This window comes from Archocentrus centrarchus, unplaced genomic scaffold (assembly GCF_007364275.1).
Source record: "Archocentrus centrarchus isolate MPI-CPG fArcCen1 unplaced genomic scaffold, fArcCen1 scaffold_54_ctg1, whole genome shotgun sequence".
NCBI classification, from domain to species: domain Eukaryota; kingdom Metazoa; phylum Chordata; class Actinopteri; order Cichliformes; family Cichlidae; genus Archocentrus; species Archocentrus centrarchus.
Window position 1 is genome coordinate 734878 of NW_022060276.1, and position 11373 is coordinate 746250.

Here is an 11373-nt window from a genome sequence, read left to right on the forward strand (position 1 = left end):
CCAGGAGGAGAAACAAATCCCTTTGAGGATGTGCCAAGAAGGTCATCCAGTATAAAAATCTGCCCAATCAAATATGCAGAGCTGTCTGCAGTGACCCCTTGTGAATAAGGGAGTAGCTGAAATGGGCATGTGTCCGTAAACACAAACAAAATCTATCTTTTGTGCTCTTTGTTTTGTTCATGGATGGATGTTGGAGCTGAAATGTGGAAAAAGCCTGATGTTTAGATTGTGTGGATGGAAAAAAAAAAATTTCCATAAAAGTAGTGCCTTTGAGATTTCTGTGAGACTAGTTTGGACACGGTGCTACCTGGACACAGGCTGAAAGTGGGTGTTTCATGCCTGAATGGAACTTTGATACATTAGATCACATATCCCAGATACTTTTTTAAGATAGTGAGTTGACTTGTGTGATAATACAGGATTCCCTTCTTTTACCAGTACATGGAGTTTATGCTCTGTAAACTGTTTTTGTAGTGATCTGTGAACACCTACGTGAATGTAATTACACAGTTAACTAATATATTTTCTCAGATGATCACTGCTTGTGTGTGTGTGTGTGTCTTTATGTATAGTGTAAACAATGAGCTAATCCTGCTTCAAACCCTAATATTGGAAACGTGCCTATTACAGAAAGTGGGGCAGAGTGAATTGTGGGGATAGCCCAACCAGATGGAATCTCTCTGATGGATATCATTTTGTGTGTGTGTGTGTGTGTGTGTGCGTGCGTGCGTGCGTGCGTGCAGAAGACAGTTTTTACTCATGTTGTGAGGATCTTTTTTTTATATCCAGTTACATTATGGGAACATCTCTTACTCAAGGGTCCAAAAGCAAGCAACACATGTATATATAATATAATTTCAAGGTGAAGGCTTGTCTTGAAAATTCAGGTGAAGGTTTGTGGTAGGCAACTAGATTAATTCTCTAGGAAATGACTGTAATTCAGTGTTATGTGCTTTGAAGTCACAGATACACTGATGTGTGGTGAGAGAGAGACAGAGGATTCCCCACTAGTCAGACAATACTTGTGTTGCCCACAGACCGTGGAGAAGAAAGGAATATCCCATCTGAAGAGGAGCCTGTAACAGCAGCCAACATAATGTGTGCACAGTAATCTCAGTGAATATTTACAACCACACTACAGCCACCTGAATAAACGAATGGAAATAGCGTACGCGTACATTCATACATGCATGTGATGGGACAAGAAGGTTATTTTTAGGAAAGTAATGTATCACATTATTTGTGTGTAAATGAGCTCGACCACACCTGTGAGAAGTGACTTTCCCACAGGGAGGAGAGAGCCAGCAGCACACAGAGAAGATGGAGGGAGACTCAAGTTTTTCCTCAGGGATACATTTGCTAAGGCCTCTGCATGGGTGTGTGTGTGTGTGTGTGTGTGTGTGAGAGAGCAGTAAAACAGGTTTAAAGAAGATACTGATTTTGAACTGCAGCAACCCACCTCTCTAGATCTGAATGAATCCCACACTCAGAACAGAGCTGCAGTGCCTTCATTACTTTGAAAATTTTACTTTATGATTATTGACCAAAATGATCAAGGTTATAATTATTACCCTTCTCTTAAGGTCAGGTACTGATGCACACAATCAAATATTTTCATTGAATGAAGAAAAAGCAAAATTACACTGAAATCTAAACTGTACACACACACACATGCAAATGATGGATTTCTGCATTCTGAATGAAAACTTGTTGCTCCAGGATTTCAGGATCTAATTATGACACTAGGTTTTATGCTGAAAACAACAGACACATTCCTCCATGTTGCTGTTGTAGTTTAGAGTGTGTTCAATGACTTCATGCACAATTTACTAAATAGGTCTTGAGAATATATACAAATTAGTCTTCTATGGGAGTCTGCAGTCTTTCTCTGGTTTGGAACACTTACAACCAAATCGACAGCTGCTGCTTTTTTAAATGACATATATTTTATAGAGGGGTTAAACTGCATAACATGTTCAAGTATGTAGTTGTTCTGCACACTTTTGTATATGTCTGCAGACATATAAAAAGACATAAAATTAAAAGCCTTCAGCTGATCCAAAATGCTGCAGCTAGAGTACTGACAGGGACTAGAAAGAGAGAGCAGATTTCTCCCATATTGGCTTCTCTTCATTGGCTCCCTGTTAAATCTAGAATAGAATTTAAAATTCTTCTCCTCACATACAAGGTCTTGAATAATCAGGCACCATCTTATCTCAAAGACCTCATAGTACCATATCACCCCAACAGAGCACTTCGCTCTCAGACTGCTGGCTTACTTGTGGTTCCTCGGATACTTAAGAGTAGAATGGGAGGCAGAGCCTTCAGCTTTCAGGCCCCTCTTCTGTGGAACCAGCTCCCAGCTTGGATTCAGGAGACAGACACCCTCTCTATTTTTAAGATTAGGCTTCAAACTTTCCTTTTTGATCAAGCTTATAGTTAGGGCTGGATCAGGTGACCCTCAGGCCTAGGCCACTGGGGGCTTCCCATGAGTGTTTCTTCTTTCTTCTTTCATTCACCGCTTTTCACTCTTTGTGTTTATACTCCACTCTGCATTTAATCAATTATTATTAATCTCTGGCTCTCTTCCACAGCATGTCTTTTGTCCTGTCTCCCTCCCTCCCCTTACCCCCAACCGGTAGCAGCAGATGATTATGTGCTCCTTATCTGCCTATTGTATTCTCTTTCTTATGGTCTGTTAATTTTTTTTTTTTTTTTTTTTTTTACCATTTTCCACTTCTTTCAACATCCATATCAAAACATTTTTTACTTGAGCCAAGGTGAGCGTCCCAGGGGAAACAATACTCAGCACACCCATTATTTTAACTTGAGCTTTTTATTTTATTTTTTTTAACGCTGTCACTTCCGTGGATACGCTTTAAAAAGCTGTGCCTTTTCTGGCTCCCTCCTCAGACACTACTGCTTCAGTTTCTTGAGTTGGACTTTCTCCTGCTTTTTATTTATTTATTTATTTGCCTTAAACCTACAGGCTTCTCTCTTCCAAAACTGTCACTGCTTGCTCCATTTTACTTTTATAGAAAAATGGGGGCATGACTGTACGCAGATTGCAAGCTTGAGCCTATTAGTCTTATTCAAAATAGCCTTGCGAGTACATTTCTTGAATCCCACAGTAATTTTGAGTGTGCACTTAGTTTTTGTACAAGGTGAGATCATTTTTGCACATACAGTATTAGTGAATGAGAGCTATTGTCAGCATTCTGAAAACGGAAGCTAAGTGATGGTAAATTTACATTCATGAGGCTGTTTAGTTCATTTATAGCCTAATGTTTCCTACTTATTTTTAACTCATTTTTTTGACAGTCCTGAAGCTCATGAACAAAGTCCAGTGGATATTTGTTGAAGGAATCAGGTTGAATTCTGGTTTGGCCTATAGTAAAACATAGTTGGGCACTGTGTTTTGCACTGTTGCTTTTATGCTTTCAGTCATATTTTATATGACACCTAAGATTATGTTGCCACTTCTGCTGTTTATGTGTGTGAGTGATGAATGTCAAAGATGAAAAATAAATAATAATAATAATAATAATAATAATAATAATAATAATAATAATAATAATAAAAAATGGTGTTGGTGCATGAGGTTGCCCAACTAGTTCTGTGGCTTCAGGTCCAGACATTACAGTTATACACCGATGACATTATGGTGATCTGCCTAATATTGGGTTGGTCCCCCTTTTGCTGCCAAAAGAGCCCTGGATTCCATAGACCCCTGAAGGTGTGCTGTGGTACATTCTCTGTGGTACATACTCTGCGGTACATACACTGTGGTACATGCACTGTGGTACATATTCTGTGGTACATACTTTGTGGTACATACACTGTGGTACATTCTCTGTGGTACATTCTCTGTGGTACATACTCTGTGGTACATACTTTGTGGTACATACACTGTGGTACATACTTTGTGGTACATACACTGTGGTACATTCTCTGTGGTACATTCTCTGTGGTACATACACTGTGGTACATACTCTGTGGTACATACTTTGTGGTACATACACTGTGGTACATTCTCTGTGGTACATTCTCTGTGGTACATACTCTGTGGTACACACTTTGTGGTACATACTGTCACGTCCTGGGCCGTTTGCCCAGCGTTTTGTGTTTAGTTTATTTCCTGAGCTTCTCCTCCCAGTATGTTTGTCTTGTTCCCCGTGTTGTGACTCGTCTGCGTGTTCCTTGGTTTATCACTTCCTGTTTTATTTTGTCAGTATGATTTCCCTGTGCTTCGTGTCTAGTTTTGCTTCCCCCCGTGTGATTAGTTTCATTTGCCTCACCTGTTGTTCCCTGCTGTTTCCTCTTGCCCTGATTACCCATTGTGTATTTAAGCCCTCAGTTTTCATGTGTTCTCTGTCGCGTCGTTGATGTTTTGTGCCCGCATGTTCCTGTGTTCCCTGTGCCTGCCCTTCGTCTCCCTGTGCCTCCCTTCCAAGGTTTTTGTAATTGTGTTTCCCCGTTGAAATAAATCCCCTTTTAAGTTATGTTTGCTTCTGGAGTCCTTCATGTTGGTCCTTCCTCGTCCGTTTCCTCCCCGGCCATGACAGAACGACGCGACCATACTAAAGACCTGGCTAGCTCCGGCTACTTCAACGGCACTCGTCTGGCGCTGGGGGGCCCAGCATTTCAGAACAGTGCCCGTCAGCGTCCTTCATCTGCGGCTCCGCTCACTGGCTTCCCCCCTCCACTGCAGTCGCGGCGGCCACGGAGGAGGGGGAGTTCCTGGCAGCATCGGTGGGGGGCCCCCCCAGACCCGAGCGGTATAACGCCGCGGATATTGTCACCGCATCATGCGCAAACTACCGTCTCTGTGAGTAAGACTGACTCCAGTATCACAACCGTTTGGGATAAGGGGCTTTCTCACACCACCAGCTGCCAGCCAGATCTCTCTTGGCTACCCGCCGATGTAGAGATAATCGATTCTCCCCTGATGGTGGACATTTTGGAGGCAGAAACTCATGCATCTCGGCCCAACAGAACAAAACAACCCACTAACAAGGACAAACATGCAGGACTCCGGAGATGGGCATAACTTAAAGGCATTTATTAAAGTAGGGAAAAACAATACAAAAACCGTTCAGAAGGGAGACGAAGGGGAACCACAGGGAGCACAGGAACACACGGGCACAAAACATCAACGACGCGACAGAGAACAAATGAAAACTGAGGGCTTAAATACACAATGGGTAATCAGGGCAAGAGGAAACAGCAGGGAACAACAGGTGAGGCAAATGAAACTAATCACACGGGGGGAAGCAAAACTAGACACGAAGCACAGGGAAATCATACTGACAAAATAAAACAGGAAGTGATAAACCAAGGAACACGCAGACGAGTCACAACACGGGGAACAAGACAAACATACTGGGAGGAGAAGCTCAGGAAATAAACTAAACACAAAACGCTGGGCAAACGGCCCAGGACGTGACACATACTCTGTGGTACATACACTGTGGTACATACTCTGTGGTACATACTTTGTGGTACATTCTCTGTGGTACATTCTCTGTGGTACATTCTCTGTGGTACATTCTCTGTGGTACATACACTGTGGTACATACACTGTGGTACATACACTGTGGTACATACTCTGTGGTACATACTTTGTGGTACATAGTGATGACTAGGCATTCAGTGTTATTTATTTCATTAGTCAGTGGTTATAATGTTATGCTCGATTGGTGTATATCACTATAGTTTCTGTTCATTCATCAGCAGCTCAGAGTTTCCATCATAGTAAAACTGATGTTCATGAATGCATGTTGCATCAGGTATGCCTGTTTAAAGTGTCAGCATACAGTAGTCCCAGCTAATCTCCACCCCACACCCTCTACTGCTGTCTCAAAGAACCAGTTACCTGTTTGGTTGTACTCTTGTATTATGTTTAAAGGCAGACAGGTTTGGTTACTTGTTTACCTAGTAGATACCAGAGATAATGATAACTTAGTTACTAAAGGTGAGGCTAATAGGGAACCAATCTAAATACAGATGCTGTTACTAATCTACAGTCCTAAAGTACAATCAACATTTATTTAGTAATGATAAGTTGAACCAAAACACATTGCCAGTTTGTCAAAAAAAATCACTTCAGCTGTAATTTTTCCACTGCACTCTTCAGCGTGTCAGCTGTCGTTAACAAGTTTGCAGTAATCTATGAAACCACTTTTCCAAATATTGTGATGACATTTTAAGAATGTATTCGTGTGGGGAAATAAAGAGAATTGGTACCATAGGAAGAGAGAGTCCTGCTCAGTCTGAGGAAATGTTAATCTCCTGAGCAGGAGTCAGAGAGCTGACAGCATTGAAAGATTTTGCCCTCTCAGCACACAGCATACTAACACCCCTCAGAGGACATGTTGGATTGACGGTAAGCTCTCTGGAACACTGAAAAACAAATCAGAATGTCACTGTTTCTTACAGTAAGTAACAATACAAAATGTGTTGCATTCAAAAGCCTTTTAGCATTTGTTTGTGATTGGAAATTGAAGAGGACCTGAACATATATCAGGAGGAACAGTAGTTTCCATAGTTTTCTGCTAGCAAAGTGAGGTCCTGTGTTTGTCCTGGCTGCTTACAGTGGTAACACATTTTGCTCTGCATAACTGCCATGTGGCCAGATAATGAGAGCAATGGTTACAGTAAGGACTGTAAGCTGCATGAGGGAGGATGGGATAATTTGAGCAAGCAAACATTTGATCCTCTTTAAAAACTGTGCCTACAGGTAGAGTACCAGTCAAAAGATTGGACACACTCAATGTGTCCAATCTTTTGACTGGTACTGTAAAGACGTGAAACTTGGACAAATGTACATAAATCAATAATTTTTAAACATATAAAATATGATATTCTTTGTGGAAAAATCCCCTTTTGTGAGGAGCTTTTTTTGAACAAAAATAACTTTTTGTGTGCTGTAATTTCTCACCGCTCTCCAATAGAGCTTGGGAATCGCATTGCATTCTGGGTGAGCACTGCCATGTTATTGTTCATGTAGAACAAAAAATACAGACACCAACAGATAATATGGAGAAAATCACAATAACCAGCCCCAAAAAAAACACTCAAATAACCTGTGAGAAGATCAGCAGCGTGATACAGCAGAGAGAGAGAAGCTACACAACGAGACAAAGGAGAGTTATTAGGAGCAGCTGATCCATACGAACACAAACAAAGGTCACTTTATTCACAGGAGCTACCAGTGCTCACGTTCCCTTACGTTTGTAGTGAGCACCTACAGGTCAAACACATTCTGTACATGCTGTAAAGTTTTACACTTTCAAACCGTGTTATCTTAAGTTCACGTACACCTGAAAAAAGATAAAAAAATTAAGCTTGTGAATTGTCCATCACACTGATGGACAGTTTAATTTTCTAACCACAGCTCTGATGTAATAAAATACTGAATAGTACTGGTTACTGGTGTGTTTCCATGACTGGAAGTGAACATATGAATGGTTATTTAATTTTGTATAATTGTTTTGCCTGCTCCTGACTAGGCATGGACTAGTGAAGGAGAAGAATGGAGCTGGGCATTAGATCAGTGCTGTTACTGGAGAGTTTTTCACCTCATATGAGGAACTGTGAAATCTCCCTGGAAACAGACCTTATGTGTTTGAAGCAGCAGTTCACATGAACTCATCAGTGTTTCTTAGGAAGGGATCACATCATGTGGCTGCAGTCTTAATACTGTTATTACACTTATCACACATTCTTCAGTTGTGTTTGCTGTAATTGTTTCTCTCTTTCACATCTTTGCCTGTTTTCATGTTGTTTTAATTGCCCATGAGTTTAATCTGCATATGGTGTTAGAAAGCTGTTTCAGTATTCAGAGTCACCGACTAATTAAGACAGCAGAATACCTGACACACTCCAGAGGCACTTTCAGACCACAGAGCTCTCAGGACTCTGGTGGGTAACTACCCAGTGATAAATTCCTGTGAAAACCACTTTAATGTGTAGTGCTATTCACCCACTATGATACTACTGTAGTACATATGGCACAGATAGAAGCTGTGTTGGTACAGCTCTTCTCACACAAGGAGGTCTTCTACTTTCTTGTAATGCTGTTTCAGCTTCTTTTCAGCATCATTTTCTCTCTGCTGTGCTTCACTTCACACCAAGGAAGCAAGTTTTAAGGGAAGAATATTTATATTTTGTATTAATGAGTCAATATTATCTTCTGTTTCCTCTGTTGCATATAGGCTTAAAAATATGGATGTAACAGTTTGTCTGTATATGACATTTTATTAATATTATGATATTATTTCTTTCTTTTTTGAAATGCTAATTGCTGGATTCAAAGTTATTGTTTCTGGAGAGTAAGTACCACCTCAGTGACCTCACCCCCAGTGATGGGCAAGTCATCCCCCTCATCCCCAGACTCTGCTTCCACTACAGAAGGCGTGTCAGTGGGATTCAGGAGGTCCTCGAAGTATTCCTTCCACCATCTGACTATAGCTCTAGTTGAAGTCAGCATCACCCCACCCGCACTATAAACCGTGTGAGTGGAGCATCACTTTCCCCTCCTGAGTCACCTGACGGTTTGCCAGAATCACTTCGATGCCATCCGAAGGAACTCCTCCCACACCTCGGCCACCACCCGAGCTGCGTTCCGCTTAGTCTGCCGATACCTGTCAGCTGCCTCTGGAGTCCCACGGGCTAACCAAGCCTGATAGGACTCCTTCTTCAGCTTGATGGCTCCCTTCACCTCCGGTGACCACCATCTGGTTCGGGGGTTACCACCACGACAGGCACCAACCACCTTGCAGCCACAGCTCTGAGCAGCAGCCTCAACAATGAAGGCACGGAACATGGTCCATTCGGACTCAATGTCCTCAGGCTCCCTCGGAATGCTGTCGAAGCTCTGCCGGAGGAGGGAGTTGAAGATCTCGCGGACTGTGGTTCCTGCCAGGCGTTCCCAGTGCACCCTCACAATACGTTTAGGTGCGCCAGGTCTGTCCAGCATCTTCCCCCGCCACCTGATCCAACTCATCACCAGGTGGTGATCAGTTGACAGCTCAGCTCCTCTCTTCACCTGAGTGTCCAGAACATATGGCCGCGGATCTGATGATACGATTACAAAATCAATCATCGACCTGCGACTGATAGGTTCAGATCATTTTAATAACTCAGAGAACAAACACACAACTCCTTTTGAACTTGCGCAAGGAGGAGAGATCCATTCTTGAACTCAGCTTGCGGCTGAGTGGAAGTTATCTGTCCTGGACGGCTTCCTGCGCAGCGCTTTTATTCGGACTTTCACAATAAGATCACGTGGGTTACACCAAACGCAGTTTACAGCATGTAATAAACAACATTCTTGGCTTTTTCCTTACCATATATGGTAGTAAGTATCCTGTAGAATGTGCATGTAACATGGCGTATATGAGACACGTATCCTATGTGTGTGTTCTCTGCAGGCTGAAAACAGCCTGCAGGTAACTACAGCTTCCTTTGTAAAAAATGTCACCACGTGTTTCCATTTCAAACATAAAAACAACAGTATCATATGTACATAAAACAACTTATAGAAAATATACAAACAGAAGATATGATAATTCATAATAAACAGAATGGAATTTATACCATAACTCCAACAGCAACCTAGGGTGTCCTGGTGCCACGTGCACTTATGGACATCCTTATGTTCGAACATGGTGTTCATTATGGACAAACAGTAGTTTGCACAGAAGTCCAGCAAAAAGACACCATTCAACCTTGACACAACACTTCCTCGGATACCCAGCCATATAGGTTTCAACAGCTGTTGAATTTCTCATCTGTAAGTTTGATCAAATGAGAAGTTGTTGAGAAATGCAAAGAAAACTCATACACGACATACCAAAAAAACCTTTATTTAGGCATTTCTTTTGTTTTTGGTGTGTGTTTGTGTGTGTGTGTGTGTGTGTGTGTGTGTGTGTGTGTGTGTGTGTGTGTGTTAAGTGTGCGCATGGGCTTTGAACTTGGTGAGATTCCTACTAGCCTTTATATTTGTGATTAATTAAAAAAAGTGACCTTTGTGGGATGATGTCCTGTTAGTTTTGCTGTGCTGTCAATAAGAGCATGCCTAGTTTCTGTAAAATCAAGTTTTAGAACCATTTGAAGCCCTTCCAGTTTCAATTCAGTTTTGCCAACTTAGAGCTAGTAACTTTTCAGACTCCCCCCAGCGACTTTTTTTCTGAAAAGCGACTAGCTAGAGCTAGCGATCACACCCCACATAAGCATTTTTGTTACATTTGATATTCTAACATTAAATAATACGGGACAAAATTGATTAATGTATAGTTGAATGAATGAATGGCTGCTTTAAGCTGAGAAAATTTTCACTTTCTCTGCATAGATTTAGTTGTGCAGTGACATCACCAGCAACACATTTTGTATACTTTTATATTGCTGTTCATTGGAATAAAAGCAGAGAACTGTTCAATAGCCATTATATATGTTTATGGCTGATGCAGCTTTGCAGTTATCTTTACGAGTTACATGCTGTAATTTGACAAGGTTATGTGCAGCTTTATGATAGTCCTTGTTGCTGATTTCTTTTTTGTAAAGCTGAGTCTGCTTTTTTTTTTTCTTAGTTAATTGTTAATTGGTCTAAAGTGTATTGGTCTACCAGTAAGAGATTTTTTTCTCTGCTTTTACACTATGGGTGTTTCTGACGATTGTGAACAGGGAGGTAGATAGCTGATTTGAACTCCCTCAGGTTTTTGGATTTATTTAAGGAACTTTCTTGATCTGTTTGGCTCATTTAATTAACCAAAACAGAATTTTAGTTTGGTTATTTTAAGTGATTTCTTAGTTGAATTTTGAATTTTGTTATATCAATATCATATTGTACAGTGTTGTAGTATAAAATTACCAGAGCAGAAATGATTAATCAGTTGCACAGAAACATGATTGCAAATATTATTGTTAAGGGAGTAATTGTAATCGTCATTTTTGAAGCAAAAATGGACTTGGTAAAATGCATGCTGCTTTTCTTTGTTTTCCATTAGCAAACAGAATACAGTTTGCCAGTTTGGAAAATTGTATTGAGTATTTTTCACCAGTCTTGGATATTTTATAGAACAATATAAATATTCATCAATTTAATATTTATTAAGAATAAAAAACACTGCAGCTGAATCACTAACACGATAGAGATAATATATGTAATACGGGGTGGCTGTAGCTCAGTAGGTAGAGCAGGTCACCTGCTGATCGGAAGGTCAGCGGTTCAAATCCTTGCTACTCCAGGCTACATGCCAATGTATCCTTGGGCAAGATACTTAACCCCAAGTTGCTCTCCGACCGTTCTGTCGGAGTATGAATGCGTGTGAGTGTTAGTTAATTAAAAAAGCACTTAGCTTCGTAACAATG